The sequence below is a fragment of the Hippopotamus amphibius genome, chromosome 4 (assembly GCF_030028045.1).
Source record: "Hippopotamus amphibius kiboko isolate mHipAmp2 chromosome 4, mHipAmp2.hap2, whole genome shotgun sequence".
Lineage (NCBI taxonomy): Eukaryota > Metazoa > Chordata > Mammalia > Artiodactyla > Hippopotamidae > Hippopotamus > Hippopotamus amphibius.
The window spans coordinates 99,651,185-99,662,239 of record NC_080189.1 but is presented as its reverse complement, the minus strand read 5'-3'; the positions used below and the strand labels follow the sequence as shown (position 1 = coordinate 99,662,239).

The 11,055-nt window shown below is 39.8% G+C and overlaps 1 pseudogene; it reads right to left on the bottom strand.

Moving 5' to 3' along the window:
• Positions 1–10,009: 10,009 nt before the first annotated feature.
• On the bottom strand, positions 10,010–10,736 carry LOC130851913 (transcription factor Spi-C-like; annotated as a pseudogene).
• Between the last annotated feature and the right edge of the window lie 319 nt (positions 10,737–11,055).

The window sequence follows — 11,055 nt, the reverse complement described above, 5'->3', positions numbered from 1 at the left end:
TAACTCCTAACCCAGAATAAGAGGAGTATTATAAAACAGGCCAGGCCAGACCACATTGCCTCCTCGAGTACTTCTGCCTAGACTTGCCTACTCCCCTTAACACATCCTCACCAGATCCCCTCCTCCACCCCTTCCCCCTGGCTCAGGGACACACTAGCTAGGCCTTCCCAGCTAACTGAAACCTGAATATGTCTGAGTGAGTCATGTATCACATAGCCAAAGCTGCTCCAAGTCTATTCCCATGGAGTCTTCATTCTTTTCACAAACATTCATTTGTGGCAGAAGGCAACAATGATTAACCTATCTAGACTGATTTGGTTCTACTATCTATATACTATTTGGACTCTATGATCAACTAGCCAACCACTCAACATCTCTGTGTCACAGCTTCCTCATGTCTAAAATGGGAATAATAGTGGTATCAGCCTTCCAGGCTCCTAGGAGGATGAAGTGAACTGATACTTGTAAATGGTTATTGAGTACCTACGCTATACCAGAGACTAGAAGGTTCTAGGTCCTATGGATAGAGACAGAAATCATCAAAACAGAGATTCCTGCTTCCACAGAGGTCTAGTAGGAATGATACAATTCAGTTAAAAAAAAAAAAAAAAAGACACAAATAACAAATAATAACACGTGATAAGACCCTTAAGGTAAGAGTAAAAGTATGGGAAAAGTTACAATAGGGGACCTGTTTGACGACTAATTCTCATAGCTCAGGCTGGAGTTCAGTGGTTACACAACAGAAGGTACTCAGAAAGAGCTTCCTCTTTGACAACACTTGAAGCATGTTACAGACTCTCCTATCTAGGATTGCATTTTTAAAAGAAAGGGCTCATTTTTTAGAAGTGTGACAGACAATTGGAGTTTCTTAGTAAACAAGTAGACAGATTCCAAGGTGCCTGTGCCTTGGAGAAAAGAAGAGCTATGCGTGTGTGTCTTCCCCCAACTAAAGCACAAGTGCCTATCTGTTCTCTACAGGAATAAAAGAATGGTTAACATTTACTAAGCACGAGCGCAAAGGCGCCACATGCCTTATCTCAGATAATCCCTATCTTTACAATGTCAACTTTCTAGTTCTTGGGGACACTCCCAGATGCCCCAGGGAAGATCTCAGGACCTCCTGCCCTATCTCTGCCTCAAGCCAATACTTTGGCCTATTGCACAAATACTTGATGAGGTGCCCTATACCTCAGAACCCAACCACCTACCAATCTTAGATCTTCTCTGGGTCTAAGGTATAGTTGAAGCAATTTGCAATCACGATTTATAATAGTATAAAACCCTTGAGATGATCAACCAAAATGTCTCAGAGAGCAGCTTAATACTATTATTCCCACAGGTAAAGGAATTCAATGGAGTATGAATAGCTATAGCTCTCCTTCTTATTTTCCTGAGTAATCTAGGGTTCAAGCCTTAATGCTAACCATGATAGTCTGTGGCCTCCAGTCTGACTCTGTCCCTGACTTTCATGGTCAAAGGGACTTCCCCAGCAGCTCAGTAAAAGAGAGAGAGGAAGGGTAATTTACAAAGTACTTCCCTTCCCTACAGTCACGAGGCCCCTGCTATTTCCTATCTGAGACACTCAGATTATAAAGTATCGATGAAGATGGCTGAGATTGAATGTAGAAGTTACCTATGATAAAGAGAACATAAAAGGCATACGTGTACCCAAATAAATGTAAGTATATGAAAGATAGGCCTTGGATGATGACAGCCAGATGAGGCACATCAAGAGGAAATTTAAGGAAGAGTTAAACGTAAGTTTATTCATTCATTAAACACATTTTTATTAAGGACCTACTATGTGCCAGGCACTGTGCTAGACACTGGGGGAACAATAGTGAACAAAATCAGTCATTTTATCTGCTGTGGTAGAACATACAATAAGGGGAGGAAAGACTGAAATTAATTAAGTAATTCTACAAATCAGTGTATGAATTACAGACTGATAAACAAACATGGGAGGGGGGGTGGCAAGGAGTGGTTCCAGGAGTGCCTGTAACTGGAAGCAGTTAGGAAAGGTTTTCTTAGGAAAGTGAGCCTTGAGCTAAGATCTGAAGAGTGAGTAGGAACTGACTGAGCAAAAGAAGAAGAGATTTAAAACAAACAAACAAAAAAGTGTCCCTGGCAAAAGAGCAGCATGTGCAAAGGCCCTATGGTAGGGAGGAGCTGACATGTTCAGGAAACTGGAAGGATCCCAGAGGAGAATGGTACAAGGTGAGTCTGGATAGCCAGAACTTGCAGGGCACTGGAGGTCATGTTATGTTGTACCTCCAACCTAACAGCCCTAGGGAGCCATTGAAGGTTTTTAACCAAGTGGTAGAGAGAGGACAGAATCACATTGTGAAAAGTTCAGTCTGAGAACAGACAGAAAGTTGTGGTCCAGGTGAAAGATGGTGGAAATTTGGACTGGTGTGGTAGCAGTAAAGAGAGACAGTAGTAAATAAATCTGAAAGTTACTTACAAAGGAAAACTGACAGGACGTCCAAAAGATCACATATGGGATGATAGGGGGAAAAAAAAGTATCTGCAGTGAATCCCAGGTTTTTACCTGGAGCTTGAAGAAGGGAGTAACACTGGGAAGAGCTGGGAGGAAGAAGAAAAGGTAAGGAGGCGCAGCTTGGAGCTGAATGGGTGGGTCTGTCTTTCTGAAGAGGAACATTCAAGCTGCTTTATGGTAGGAGACAACAAGCGGGTCCCTCCCCTGTCCCCTCACCCCCAGTTGGCCACTGCTTTTATAGACAAAATGCTTGACCAGGAGTCAGAAAGCTCTGGATCCATTTTGGACTTTGCCACTGATCAGTTGTATGATCTCAGGCAATTCACTCCACCTCTCCAGATTTCAATTCCCTGAAAAGTCCTCTCCCCCTCCTCCCATATCAGAATGTCTGGAAGTGCTTATTAAAATGCACATTTATAGACACTTATCTCCACTGGTCTATGAGCAAGCACAGAGAGAAAGAGTGCCCTAAGGTCACACAGGTATTAAGAGCCAGAATGGGTGCTCACATCAGGTCTGACTCACCCCAAAACTGTAAGAGATGAGTAATGGAGGAGAGAAGGGAGAAGGTGCCGCACCACAGGGTCACTAGTGAGCCGGCCTGATGGAATAGGGCCGGGTCTGGGGGGAAGCTGCAGCTGTCCTTCCGTGCCCTGGTGGGACAGCGCTGCAGCTAAGTTTCATGATTTCATCATTTCCTCTATTGACCTAGGGCAGGCACCACCGCACTCTCAACCAGAGACACACACAAGACTCTGACATTTCACAAAACAATCCTTTAAAAAAGCCTAAAATTTCCCTTTGAAACCCACTGGAGAACGAAATCTACCTCAGCTCTACCCTAAAGCAAATATTCAACCCAGATACCCATAATGTTTCTTAAAGAATTTCAGAATGTTGACTCTACAGAAACCATGAGAAGCATGTAACTGAACTTCTGAAAAATGACATTGACATAGCAAACTGTCATATAACTTATGTGATGCTTTCAAGAGTCATGTGAAATTAAAGAGAATCCTTCAAATTCCAAAAGCATCAAATTCCCCAAAAGAAATTATTTCATTAGAACTGATTTTTTAAAATGATCCCCGTAAATTATCCACATAAATAATTTCTAAAGTAGATCTGAGTTTTTAGGACACTGGGAGCTTTTGAAGGTCTTCATTACTTCCTGACGATTTCCTCCGGGCTTATAATGTTTTCCTAAGTGGTCTGGAATAAAGTCTAGTACTTCCTTTTGCATTTCCTTCAGTGCCTAGTACATGCTAAACATTTAGCATCATACCACTGTACCATATTCTGTGTACCATAGCACATAATGATAGTACTAAGAATAAGCATTGATTGAATACTAAATACTTCACATGTATCATCTGATTTGGTCTTCACAGCAACCCATAGGAATGGGGAAACTGAGGTCACACAGGTAATAAACGGCAGAGCTGAATTTCCCGTCCAGGGCTATATGATTCCCCACCTCCATGAACCTATTCCCCCATAGTACACTTTACACTTAACAAAGGACTCACCTCTTCCCTTCCTGTTTCTTCCTCTCTTTCTTCCAAATGTATCTCATGCTGTCTTCATCACCAGCATAGTTATAAAAGCCATAATCTTAAGGGGAAACTATGACTTTCCTATCAGTAGATGAGACAAAAAAAGTGCTAGATCTTTTTTAGACAGTCTTAAAAGCAAACACCAGCTGGTGTAGCAATTCCAGTGCTGGAGATATAGCCAAAGGATCTACTCACACAAATATGCAAGAAAACCAAAACTATAGAGTAATGTTCAGTACAACATTATTTATATAAAAAATGACTAGAAATGACCTAAACATCCTTCAGTAAGAGACTGGCTAAATACATGATATTAGTTTTTATGGAATATTATGTAGCCTTTAAAAAAGAATAAGGTAGATGTGTCTGTGTGAATATGGAAAGATCTTTGAGAAACATTAAACTGAAACCAAAGAAGCAGAGCATTATACGTACTATGACCTCAACTTCTATTAAAATACATAAAGATATACACATGTAACAGGGTGTCATTTTTGAAGTAGTTCCTAATGTATGCATTTCCCTCATTGGCAAACTTATTTTTCTCCCTGAACTCTGCACTGAGCATTCGGATGAAGGCAGAGCACTGGAATTGGGATGGAGGAGGACATGCCATAGGAGAAGTCCCCAGAAGACAAGAAGGAGACATAAAATAAAAGCCCCACCTTCAGGCTCAGTGGGCTGTGAGAAGAAGAGAGACAGAGAAGAGAAGCAGAGTGTCACACATGTGTGTTACGGAAATCCTGCCTCCCAAACTAAAGTCCCAGATGGTGGGATGGTGGGAAACACTTCTGGTGATAGAAAATTAAATACCCCCTTTCCATTCGTACTCTATTTCTACATAAAATAAAATAAAATAACACTTTGCTGGAAACTAATAATTTCTTCGATTTTATCAGTCACTGATGAGCTCTCCAGTCCCATATTCAAATCAAAAAGGACTCAAACTCTTTGAGTTTAAATTCCATTGAAACAATAATTTTGGATTAACTCTTACATTGCACACATCAGAAACAATTTCCTAAATGAGAGGATTATAATCATAAAAGATTCATCTGGGGACTTCCCTGGTGGTCCAGTGGTTAAGACTTTGCCTTCCAATGCAGGGCGTGCAGATTTGATCCCTGGTAGGGGAGCTAAGATTCCACGTGTCTGGTGGTCAAAAACCCAAAATATAAAACAGAAGCAATATTGTAACAAATTCAATAAAGACTTTAAAAATGGTCCACCAAAAAATTTTTTTTAAATAAATAAAAATAAAAGATTCATCTGATTCATTCATTCAACAAATTTTTTTTTTGCAAGCTGATCATGTACTAAATCCTTTTACAGGGACTGGGATACAGTGGTAAATAAAACAAAGTTCCCACCTTCCAGAAGCTTCCATCTTAATGGGAGAGATGGTCAACAAACACACATGCAGATAGATAAATTATATCAGCTAGTGCTAAGTGCTAAATTTATAAATTTATTTTTTATATTATATAAAAAAATCTGGCATGAGCTATCAACCCATGAAAAGACATGGAGGAAGCTTAAATGCATATTCCTAAGTGAAAGGAGACCATGTGAAAAGGCTATATACTATATGATCCCAGAAACATGACATTCGAGAAAATACAAACCTGAGGAAACAGTAAAAGCATCAGTGGTTGCCAGGGGTTGGGAGAAGAAAGGGATGAATAGGTGGAATACAGAGGATTTTTTAGGGCAGTGAAACTACTCTGTATACTATAATGGCAGATACATGTCATACATCTGTCAAAACCCATAGAATATACAATACCAAGAGTGAACCCTAACGTAAACTCTGGATTTCAGGTGATAGTAATTGTGTCTCTGTAGGTTCATTGATTGTAACAAATTTACCACTGGTGCAGGATGTTGATAATGGGGGAGGTTGAGGGGTGGGGACTAGAGATTATATTCCACAAATTTTGCTGTGAACCTACAACTGCTCTGAAAACTGAAGTCTATTTTTTTTAAGTTAAAAAACAACCAAACTGATGGGTGATGACTTAGAGCGGTGGGACAGGGAGGGTGGGAAAGAGCCACAGGAGGGAGGGGATATGGGGATATATGTATAAATACAGCTGATTCACTTTGTTGAACAGCAGAAACTGGCACAACAGTGTAAAACAATTATACTCTAATAGAGAGAAAAGAAAAAAATCAAGTAAGGGAAAACAGTGAAAAGGGGTAGGAATTATTTTGAACTGAATTCTCATTGGACTCAGCAAATAATTTTTATTTTAAAAAGTTTTCAGAAGGTAAAATTGCTTCCACAAAATTAAAGTACTTTGTCTTTTAATGTTTATTAACAACACTAAATATAGAAGGCATGTGAACAAAGGATTCATGTAGAAGATTAACAAATAGTACAAATTATTATAGAGTTAATGAAGAGTATCCTCCCCAAAGTGGTAGGCCCATCCAACGCATGGAAGGCCTGAATACAACAAAAAGGCTGAGTACGGCAGAATTCACTCTCCCTTTCTGCTTGAATGCTTGAGCTGGAACACTGGTCTTCTCCTGCCCTCAGACTGGAATTTAGAACGTTTCCTAAAGGCATGAGCTTTGGAATCTGACAGACTTGAATCTAGCTTTGCTACCTCCTAGTTGTGTGATCATAGGTGAGTCAACTGACCTCTCTGAACTTTACTGCCCCATCTGTATAATGTAGATTATTGATTTGTATGAATGGATTTGTTCAACAAATATTTCTTGGCCATTTTCTATGTGCCAGATGCCAGAGATATGAAAAGGAACAAGATGAAGTCCTCTGCTCTGCAGAAGTGCCCACTCTAGTAGGGAGACACACATCATTCTAATACCATATAATAATTCAAATAGACACACAAGAGTGGCGGCATCTCACCTGTACTACAGGCTTCTAGTGCTCACCTGTGTTCAATTCTCCTTCCTTGCAGCCCCACGAGAGGAGGACACTTCTGCCTCCTTGCAGCTAGTCAGGGCTATGTAACAGGGCTTGCCAGTGGGCTGAGAATGGGAGTAACATGGCTACCTCTAGGCCAACACATTTAACTGCCGGCATGATGCACTCAGTATTCTCTTCTCCTGCCACATCAGCCACAGAAGCCAAGTGTTCTGGATGGTACAATTACAGGATGGTGGAGCCTCCGTCAGCAGGTTACTGAGGGGAGCTCCCAAGAGAATGACCCAGACCTAAAGCAGACTTCGACTGACAAAACAATAAACTTGTGTCAAGCCACTGAGACTGCGGGTTATAAAGTCACTGTGGCATGATCTAGCCTCACTAATCCATCAATCAACCTGCAAAAGGTATTCTGAAAGAGCCCGAGACTGACTGAGTGCTAACTGATGAGTGAGTGCAGAGCCAGGGGAAGAGGTGAGAAAGAATCAGCAGACCAGACAGGAAGGCAGAGCAAAGGCTTGGAGGGTTGCAGTGGCCTGGGAAGGGGGGTGACAGCAAATTGTCCGGGGGTGTTAGAATGCAAAGTGAGAAGGAGAGGGCAAGCGAGAGACAGAGGAAGTAGGCAAGACCAAACTGTGGAGGGCCTCACGGCCCATGTTAGTAGCTCGGCCTTAAACTGGAGGAGATGAGAGCCACACAGGGCTTCCAAGCAAAGAAGTGACATGCTCGTCTGTGGTTATGCAGGGGAGGGATCAGGGCAGGACTTAGATGCGGGAGACCAAGATGAAACTAAACAACTTATGGAAAGTACCTACTGTGGTACCTGCCAGACAGAAGTACAGCACTTCCCTTTTCCCTTCCCCTGCTCATATATTAATGTAGTTTTAGAAACTAGCCAACCCTATAGCTAAGCAATCTTACTTTTAGGACATTTCAGAAATAAATGCTTCATTCTGTAAGAATGTATGTATGAGGATGTCTCCTACAGCCTTGCCCATAGAGTTAGGGTGTTCATCAAGATGTTTGTTAAGAAGAAATTGGTTGAAACTAGCAATTATCATACTATGTGAAGTCAGAAAGAGAAAGACAAATACCATATGATATCACTTATATGTGGAATCTAAAATATGATACAAATCAATATACCTACAAAATAAAAACAGATTCACAGATATAGAGAACAGAATTGTGGTTGCCAAGGTGGGTGGAGGGAGGGAAGAAAAGGGAGTTTGGGGTTAGCAGAGGCAAACTATTACATATAGGATGGATAAACAACAAGGTCCTACTGTAGAGCACATGAAACTATATCCAATATCCTGTGACAAACCATAACAGAAAAGAATATGAAAAAGAATACACACACATACACACATACACACACACACTCACACGTATGTATAACTGAGTCACTTTGCTGTACAGAAGAAATTAACACAACATGGTAAATCAACTACACTTCAAGAAAATGTAAAAAGAAACATAAATTGGTTGAATAAATCATGAAACATGCTATAGTACCTATTATTAAAAAGAATAAAAGCTATATTAACTGACCTGGATAGGGTATGCACGACAGAGAGTGAAGTGAGGAAAAGCAATTTGCAGGGTAATATGCATTGCATGATTTCATCACTTTAAAATATAAATGAATAGGTCACTCAACCCTGTATGTGTAACTCGGGTGCCTGTTTGTATCCATTCATGTGTGTCCGTGGCAGGGTGTGGAAGGCCACACGGCTGTTAACAGTGGTCGTCTCAGGAGGCTGGCCGTCTTGCTGCAGTTACAGTTTTTTTTTATTTTTTAATTTTTATTTATTTTATAGAAATATAGTTGATTTACAATATTAGTTTCAGATGTATAATATATTAGTTTTAGGTGTAATACATAGTGATTCAATATTTCTCTAGATTATACTCTATTCAAAGCTATTACAAAATATTCCCTATATTCTCTGTGCTGTCGCTTACAGCTCTGTATCTTACTTGCTTTATGCATAGAATTCTGTATCTTTTAATCCTCTACCCCTACCTTGCCCCTTATCCCCCTTCCCTCCCCCTACTGGTAACTAGTTCGTTCTCTATGCCTTTAATTCTGTTTCTATTTTGTTGTATTCATTTGTTTATTTCAATTTTTAGATTCCACATATAAATGATATACAGTATTTGTCTTTCTCTGCCTGACATTTCACTAAGCTTAATACCCTCCAGGTCCATCAATGTTGTTGCAAATGGCAAAATTTCACTGTTTTTTTTTTTTATGGCTGAGTAGTATTCCATTGTGTATATATATCACATCTTCCTTATCCATTCATCTGTTGGTGAACATTTAGGTTGCTTCCATATCTTGGCTGTTATAAACAATGCTGCTATGGGAGTTCCCTAGCAGTCTAGTGGTTAGGATTCAGCGCTTTCACTGCAGAGGCCCAGGTTCAATCCCTGGTCAGGGAACTGAGATCCCTCAAGCTACATGGTGTGGCCAAAAAGAAAAAAAAAATGCTGTGAACGTTGGGGTGCATATATCTTTTCCAAATTAGTGTTTTCATTTTCTTTGGATATATGCCCAGGAGTAGAATTGCTGGATCATGTGATAGTTCTAGTTTTAGCCACTGAAATTTTTAAAGCCATGAATGTAATTTAGCAGGAACACTACCACAGGCAATCATTTTCTGTTTTGTTACTAAAGCTGTTGGATATATGTTACAGTGATTTCTCTTTTTTGTCTGAGTGTATGACAGAAAAATAATGTTTAAATCAATATATAAATCAAATCATCTTCACTGGCATTATTAATCTAGAAGGAAGTATTACGTAGACAATACTAAGAGGAAGGAAATTTAGTCTATACTTTCAAATGGGACTTGGTCGTTTTCAAATTGTTCACTGGCAAAATTTCTCACCAAGTTAGTATAGATTACGTGCTACTTCATAAAAGATAGCAATAATGAAGTTTGGGTTTTTTATTTTGTTTTGTTTTTCAGTATTTACTTTCAGAGAAAAATCCTAAAAATTGTAGGGATTTCTGATGCCAGAAAATTATAAAATGGAAGAGCATATTTAGTAACCAGGGTGACTTATCTCATGGTAACTGGAATATGTATAATTACAACTTGCATTCCAGTTATTTAAACTGAGATATCCTTGATCAGGTTGAACAAATTGTGAGTAGAAGATATCTTTCTCCAAAAAATAAGATGGAGATAGTCTTTGGAGAACGACCTCACTGAACTGGTAAGTTAACTTTCTCCAGAATTTGATGATTTCCCCAGTTCTTCCATAATTCCTCAGTGCTCTGGCCATTTTCTGGTAAGTCATGGTCTTCCGGTTGCCTTTTCTTTTCCCCCAAAGTCGGGCAAGTTATTCTTTGTTTTTTGATAAAAATTGAAAGATGCCTTTGGTTTGATCTATCCACTGAATACATGATACCATCTCGGGATTACACAGAGATTCATGAAGGTATTCAAACAGTTGGAGCTTCTTCCTGCCTTTTCCTCCCTTTTTCTGGAGAAAAGTAGGTTGTACCAGCTGATTTGCAGGGATGTTCTGCAGACACTGATGAATATTTCCTTCAGGATAGTGGTCTGCAGCACTGTTTATTACTGTTCTCTGTGGGCAGCACACCATAACTGTTGGAATTTCCTCTGACATGAGAAGGGCAGTTGATCAAAGCCAGTTAATTTTTGTAATCTGAGGAGTACTGAAGATTTCCAGTGGAATGTTGCCTCAATCCTTCAAAAGCACCTTCAAATGCTTGACCCAGCTTGTCTTGTTCAACACAAGCCATACTTCATTAATAAATTGACAATTCTGTACGTCAGAGGCCAACCTAACATCTAAGTGTACTCCAGGTGGAAATAACTTTCCCCTTGTAGTTACGATTAATGTTTGTTACTTTACTCATAATTTATCTTTTAATTAATAGAGAAATGAAAAGAAAGACCCTGTCCTGGAGAACTGAAACTGGTAGTGCTCTTCCTGTATTGATTGTTAGCAACTGCAGGGCAGAAAAACTGATTTTCCAGTCAGAAAACCAAGCCACCCTCTTCTGGTTGAAGTTTCCTCTTCCACTGGAATGATTTTGTTTTTAAATTGAATGCTGTACC